The following is a 7,402-nucleotide window of genomic DNA, read 5'->3' on the forward strand; positions in this document are numbered from 1 at the left end:
CAAGCAAGTGTGCCCAATGACCAGTGAGCAGACCCCTCTCCCAGGAAGACCAGCACAAACTCCCACACACACCACATTTATTGACCACAGAGTTCTGCAAAGCTTCAACTCTAGTGCAAATAGCATCAGGTTTTATTTAACAAACAGACCAGAGCACACCTAGTTAAAACTCATCCCACTCTGGCCAAGTCTAGACACTGTCCACTGGAGGCAAAGAGAGCCTCTGTAGAGGACTGACCTGAGGGAAAGGGCAGTGAAAACAAGCAGCAGAGTACAGGCAGCACACACCAGAGGCACTTCGTCAAGTGCCAGACCCTGGACATTATATGACCTCTTCTTCATAAAGCCATTACTCACAGGAACAGGAAGCATAACAGGATTTTCTAACACAGAGAAGACAGAGACCTATACAAAATGCCAAGATGGAGGAATTCATCCCAAAAGAAAAAACAAGAAAAGGTCACAGCCATTCAGAATAGGAGAAATGAAGAGTTCTCCAGATGAATAAAAGCTAGAGGACTTTGTGAAAAGCTAAAGGACTTTTTTGCCCTGCAAAAAATACTAAAGGGGACTCTTTGAATGGATAAAGAAGATGTGGTGTATATATACAATGGAATACTATGCAGCCATCAAAAAATGAAATCTTGACATTTGTGACAACGTGGATGAAACTAGAGGGTATTATGCTTAGCAAAATAAGTCAATTGGAGAAAGACAACTATCATATGATCCCCCTGATATGAGGAAGTGGAGATGCAACATGGGGGGTTTGTTGGGGGTAGGAAAAGAATAAATGAAACAAGATGGGATCGGGAGGGAGACAAACCATAAGAGACTCTTAATGTCCCAAAACAAACTGTGGCCAGAGGGAGGGGTGTAGGGAGAGGGTGGTGAGGTTATGGACATTGGGGAGGGTATGTGCTATGGTGAGTGCTGTAACCTGGTGATGCACAGACCTATACCCCTGGGGCTAATAATACATTATATGTTTATTAAAAATTTTTTTTAATTATTAAAAACAAAAAAAGAAAAAAGAAAAGGTTGAGATCATACCATGCATCTTTTCTGGCCAAAACACTATCAAACTTCAAGTCAACCACAAGTAAAAACTTGGGAAGTCCACAAATACATGGAAAGTGCTACTACAGACTGAATGGGTCAACCAGAAAATTAAAGGAGAAATTTAAAAAAAAAAAAATACAAGGGAACAAATAAAAATGAAAGCACAATGATTCAAAACATTTGGGTAAAAGCAAAAGCAGCCATAAGAGGAAAGTATATAGCAATACAGGCCTAACTCAAGAGGCAAGAAAAATCTCAAATAAACAACCTAACTTTATACCTCAGAGAGCTAGAAAAAGAACAACAAACAAAGCAAAGCCTAGAGCCAGCAGAGGAAGGGGAATAATAAAGATTTGAGTGGGAAAATGATACAGAAACTAAAAACAAACAAACAAAAAAAAGTAGACCAGATCAATGAAACCAGGACCTGGTTCTCTGAAAAAATTAATAAAATTGATAAACACCTAGCCAGCCATATTAAAAAGAAAAGAGAAAGGACCCAAATAAATAAATTTATAAGCAATAAGAAATAAGAAAATAAGAAGTGAGAAATAACAACCAATGCCACAGAAATACAAGCAATTATAACAGAATATGATGAAAAATTATATGTCAAAAAAATCATTCTGGAAGAAATAAATTCCTAGAAACATATGAACTACTAAAATTCAAGCAATAAGAAACAGAAAATTTGAATGGACCATTAACCAGTGAAGAAATTGAATCAGTAATCAAAAGTCTCCCAACAAAGTCCAGGACCAGATGGCTTCCCAGGGGAGTTCTACTGAACATTCAAAGAAGAGTTAATACCAATTCTTCTCAATCTATTCCAAAAAATAGAAACAGAAGGAAAACTTTCAAACTTATTCTATGAGTCCAGCATAATCCCAATTCTAAAACCAGATAAAGACTTCATTTAAAAAAGAGAACTACAGGTCAATATCCCTGATGAACATGGATGCAAAAATTCTCAGTACAATACTAGCAAACTGAATTCAAAAATACATTAAAAAAATCATTCACCATAATTAGGTGGGATTTACTCGTGGTTTGCAACAATGACTCAATCAATGTGATACACTAGATTAATAAAGAAAGGATAAGAACCATATGATCCTCTCAATAGATGCAGAAAAATCATTCGACAAAGTATAACATCCATTCATGATAAAAACCCTCAATAAAGTGGGTTTAGAGATAACAAGTCCATAATAATAAAAACTATAAAGATCATATATGAAAAAACCATAGTTAATATTCTCAATGGGAAAAAACTGAGAGCTTTCCCTCCACCGTCAAGAACAAGACAGGGATGTCCAATTTCCCCAGTTATTTAACATAGTACTGGAAGCCTTCACCTCAGCAATCAGACCACAAAAAAGAATAAAAGGCATCCAAAATCAGCAAGAAAGAAGTCAAACTTTCCATATTGGCAGCAGACATGATACTCTACATAGAAAACTCAAAAGACTCCACCCAAAAATTGCTAGAACTGATACAGGCTTTAAGTAGTCTCAGGATACAAACTCAATGTACAGAAAACTGCTGCATTTCTATACACCAATAATGAAGCAGCACAAAGAGAAATCAAGGAACCAATCAATCCCATTTACAATTGCACCGAAAAACAGCTAGGAATAAATCCAACCAAAGAGGTCAAAGACCTCTACTTTAAAAACTATAATACACTGAGGAAAGAAACTGAAGATAACACAAAGAAACAGAAAGACATTCCATCTTCATGGATAGGAAGAACATATATTGTTAAAATGTCTATACCACCCAAAGCCATCTACACATTTAATGCAATGCCTATCAAAATACCAACAGCAATTTTCACAGAGCTAGAACAAACGATCCTAAAATCTGTATGGAACCACAAAGGGCCCCAAATAGTCAAAACAACACTGAGAAAGAATAGCGAAGCTGAAGGCTTCACAATTCCAGACCTCAAGTTATATTACCAAGCTGCAGTGATCAAAACAGTATGGTACTGGCACAAAAACAGACACATAGATCAATGGAACAGAATCCAAAACCCAGAAATAGACCCGCAACTATCTGGTCAACTAATCTTCAACAAAGCAGGAAAGAATATCCAATGAAAAAAGACAGTCTCTTCAACAAATGGCGTTGGGAAAACTGGACAGCAATATACAATGAAATTGGACCAACTTCTTCCACCGTATTAAAAAAAAAAAAATTCAAAATGCATGAAAGACCTAACTGTGAGACCTGAAACCAACAAAATCCTACACAGGTAGCAATCCCCTGGACATCAGCTGGTGACTTCTTTCTAGATAGGTCTCCTGAGGCAAGGAAAACAAAAGTAAAAATGAACTGCTAACTTGATCAAAATGAAAAGCTTCTGCAAAGCAAAGGAAACCACCAACAGAACTAAAAGATAACCTATATGGACTGGGAGAATATATTTGCAAATGACGTTTCTGATAAAGGGTTGGTATCCAAAGTATATAAAAAACATATAAAACTTGACATCCAAAAAAATAATACAGTTAAAAAATGGGCAGAAGACATGAATGGACATTTTCTCAAAGAAGACATCCAGATGGCCAAAAGACAGAGGAAAAGATGCTCAATATCACTCAACATCAGGGAGATACAACTCAAAACTATAATAAGATGTCAGAGTGGACCTGTCAGAGTGGCTAAAATTAACAACACAGGAAAAAAACAATAGGAAACTGTATGGAGTTTCCTCAGACAGTTAAAAACAGAATTACTCTATGATCCAGTAATTGAACCACTAGGTATTTACCCAAAGGAAACAAAAACACTGATTTGAAGGAGTATATGCACCCTGAAGGAGTACACGCGCCAAATTATGGAAAGACCCCAAACGCGCACTGGGCAATAAATGGATAAAGTAGAGGTGTGCTACACACACACAGACACACACACAGAGGAATATTACTCAGTCATCAGAAAGAATGAAATCTTGCCATTTTGCAATGATGTAGATGGAGCTAGAGCATATTATGCTCAGTGAAATAAGTCAGAGAAAGACAAGTACCATATGACTTCACTCATGTGGAATTTAAGAAGGAAACAGATGAACTTGGGGCATGGGGTGGGACAGTGAGGCAAAGCAGGTAATAGACTCTCAACTACAGAGAACAAACTGATGGTTACTGGAAGGGAAGTGGGCAATGGGATGGTTTAAATGGTGGTGGGTATTAAGGAGGACACTTGCAATGAGTACTGGGTATTGTATGTAAGTGATCATATCGCTAAATTCTACAACTAAAGCTAGTATTACACTGTATGTTAACTAATTGGAATTTTTGAAAAAGAAAAAGAAGGAGGTTAACAAGGAAAAAGGATGACAGCCCAGCTAAAAAGAATATTTTTAAATAAATAAAATGGATTCTCCAAGAAACCTAGGATCACGGGGTTTTATGTGAGTAGCTATAGATGTGTGTGCATATAACGAAGTTAGGGCAACATAAACGTGGATAGGTATCTACAGACTTACAGAACTATTTCATGATAAACTTCTGCATGAAAAAAAAATATCGCAAAGTACTGTGTATGGTGATTCAACTTCAGTAAAAAAAAACTAAGCCCCTATGTGATATAAGTAAGGAGAAAGGGGTACAAGGATACCACTAGGCTATTAATGTTAATTACATCAGGGAAAAAAGTAGAAGAGATGATACTTTTCTATATCTTTGTGCTGTTTTATTTCTATTGTTTTGGTATGTATATATTAATAGCCTAAAACCATTTAAAATTTTTAATTTAAAATTATTAAAAAGATGGACAATTTAAAGCAATATTCCAGTTATATAAACTAAGGCATAAGGTATGACTTATACATATGCTAGACACGTCAGCTATGTTTTCTAATATGCCATAAAGCCTGAATGGCTACCCATCACAATTCAACCAATGTAGAAATGAGTAACTTAAAAAAGTCAGATAATCATAAATATTCCAGTCACCTATAACATATTCTGATACATTAAAAAAATAAAAGGCAGGATTAATCAAATCCCTTGCCCAGTAATTTTAACAGTGAGTAATAAAAAAACAAGATAGTTAACAACAAGGCACTAAGGCTTAAAAAAATGCATAAATGAGCCACAAAGAAGTTAGGACCTGAGGAAACTGAATAAAATGAAGTTATGAAGAACAGAAATCACATACAAAGAAGCAAGAGCAATAAAGATAATAAAATATAAAGAGAGAGAATAGGATAAATAGGACAATGCAAAGAAAGAAGAACATCCAGAGAAAGACTCTAATGAGAGTAAGAAATCATATTAACTCTAGAGTTATCTTAGGGAAAAAAGGTTAAAAACTGCAGATCCGGAAGAATGAATTAAAAGGTGCAGCACTGTGCTCGCTTCGGCAGCACAAATACTAAAAGGTGCAGCAACTGGTTTGATGAACCTTTCTTTGATGTCCAACCAAAAGGATAAGAAATAAAGAAATAAAGATTACTTTTCTATTTCATCTTCTAAAGATTCCTGAAATCTTCTTTAGGTATAATGCTCTTTCCACTTCAACTCAAATCCATAATTCAACAACTTCCCAGACTAGAAGGCCAACATGGTCAACAGACCCAGAAATTCAGGAAAAAAATCAGACTTTAATGTTGAAAAATAGGTAATACTGCAAAAGTCGTAGGATATCCCTCTTTAAGTCAATCAACAAATACTATTTGTCCTTTTACTGTGTTTACAAACAAGCATACAAATAGCAAGTTTTTCTTCAACAATGATATCAGTAAAGGTATAGCATATTTATCTCTAAGGAAGAAGATAAAAGAGAATGGGTTGCCATAGACTGAAGAGTGGTACAATGCAAAATTAATTTATAGAATTAATAAGGTAGATGTTTTATCTTCCACTGCACATTTCAGTATTGCTCCTGTTTAAGCAAATCTATTAAACGCCATAAAGAAAAAAACAAAAAAGTATATGCAACTAAAGAAAATGTAAATGGATCAGCATATTATCTATAGTACCTACTCTAGATGAAAAGGACTCAGAAAAAGTGAATATTATTTTCAGATCCTGAATCATCTAACTAAGTGTTCTGCAAAAATACATTCCACAGAATTCTAGTCTCTCAAGATACATGTGGGAAAAAAAAATCAAATAACTTTGGGGAACAACGACTATGTATCCACCACCTGTCCCATCTTAGAAGGTCACAATGCATATTAGCATATTAAAGTTCTAAGAAAGTCCACAATAAAAAAAACTGCCTAATACATTATTAACCCACTATTTTCCAAATTGATTTGACCTGAAATTACTATTTTCCTCTAAATATTTATCAGTATGCCATAAAACTAATGTTCTATGAAATATGATTTAGACAGGCTAAAGTAAACCTATGATAAAACATAACAATGCCATTTCTTTTTTTTTTTTTAAGGTTTTATTTATTTATTTGACAGAGATCACAAGTAGGCAGAGAGGCAGGCAGAGAGAGAGGGGGAAGCAGGCTTCCTGCTGAGCAGAAAGCCCGATGCGGGGCTCGATCCCAGGACCCTGAAATCATGACCCAAGCCAAAAGCAGAGGCTTAACTCACTAAGCCACCCATGCGCCCCAACAATGCCATTTCTGTTTTTCTTTCAATACTCTTATTATAAAAAATTTCAAATAAAAAGAAAAATAGAAAGATGATCACAATAAACACTCAAATACTCCATACTGAGTTTCAACAGTTGTTAACATTTTATCACATTTGCTTTGTCTTCCTCTTAGCGTTATATATAATAAATGTAATTTACACATATATAAAAAAAAGCAGACACACCATAGGAGATAGACATATAGTAGGTAAGCAGGTACATAGAGATGTGGCAGGGGCGGGAAGCCTGATTCCTCATATAGTCCTGGTCATTTCTCTTCCTGAGATATAATCAGTCCTCATTTCTTGAGTTTCTATAATATGTAGCCACTTAATAAATCTCTGTTTACTTAGAAGTTACTCAGTGAGTGTTCCTTGCAAGAAGGTATAAAAAAAAGTATAACTAGACAAACCATAAGTGACTCTTAATCTTACAAAACAAACTGAGGGTTGCTGGGGGGAGGGGGGTTGGGAGAAGGGGGGGTGGGGTTATGGACACTGGGGAGGGTATGTGCTTTGGTGAGTGCTGATTCACAGACCTGTACCCCTGGGGATAAAAATACATGTTTATAAAAAATTAAAAATTAAGGGGCGCCTGGGTGGCTCAGTGGGTTAAGCCGCTGCCTTCGGCTCAGGTCATGATCTCAGAGTCCTGGGATCGAGTCCCGCATCGGACTCTCTGCTCAGCAGAGAGCCTGCTTCCCTCTCTCTCTCTCTCTGCCTGCCTCTCCA

General features: G+C 36.1%; 1 protein-coding gene across 1 annotated transcript in view; it reads right to left on the minus strand.

The window, feature by feature from the left end:
* Positions 1-7,402, minus strand: part of ANKRD13C (ankyrin repeat domain 13C) — a 97,069-nt gene that overhangs the window by 66,286 nt on the left and 23,381 nt on the right. The window lies entirely within an intron of this gene.

This window comes from Mustela nigripes, chromosome 14 (genome assembly GCF_022355385.1).
Source record: "Mustela nigripes isolate SB6536 chromosome 14, MUSNIG.SB6536, whole genome shotgun sequence".
Classification (NCBI taxonomy): domain Eukaryota; kingdom Metazoa; phylum Chordata; class Mammalia; order Carnivora; family Mustelidae; genus Mustela; species Mustela nigripes.